The sequence below is a fragment of the Nyctibius grandis genome, chromosome 3 (assembly GCF_013368605.1).
Source record: "Nyctibius grandis isolate bNycGra1 chromosome 3, bNycGra1.pri, whole genome shotgun sequence".
Classification (NCBI taxonomy): domain Eukaryota; kingdom Metazoa; phylum Chordata; class Aves; order Nyctibiiformes; family Nyctibiidae; genus Nyctibius; species Nyctibius grandis.
Window position 1 is genome coordinate 63,105,287 of NC_090660.1, and position 305 is coordinate 63,105,591.

A 305-nucleotide genomic window follows, 5' to 3' on the forward strand; every position below is an offset into this window, starting at 1 on the left:
CCTCTCTGTTGTTTAACATTTCTGCCCTAGTCACTGTATTTCACTATACTAAGACTTCAGATATTCTAGAGAATCTCCTGAATAGCATCTGCTATTGAATTTACTTTTGATTTGCAATGATATTACATGCTGAAACCGCCATCTCTCTTCAAATCAGTTAAAAAAACAAAGAAAACACAGAAGAAAATGAATGGCTCTGTAGCAACCTCTTCTTTGTGAGAAAAATTCTCATTCTTCATAGCACGAGATTGTAGAGAGAATAAGCTATAATTAATCATAGATGTTTCAGGGAGAGATACTTTAGT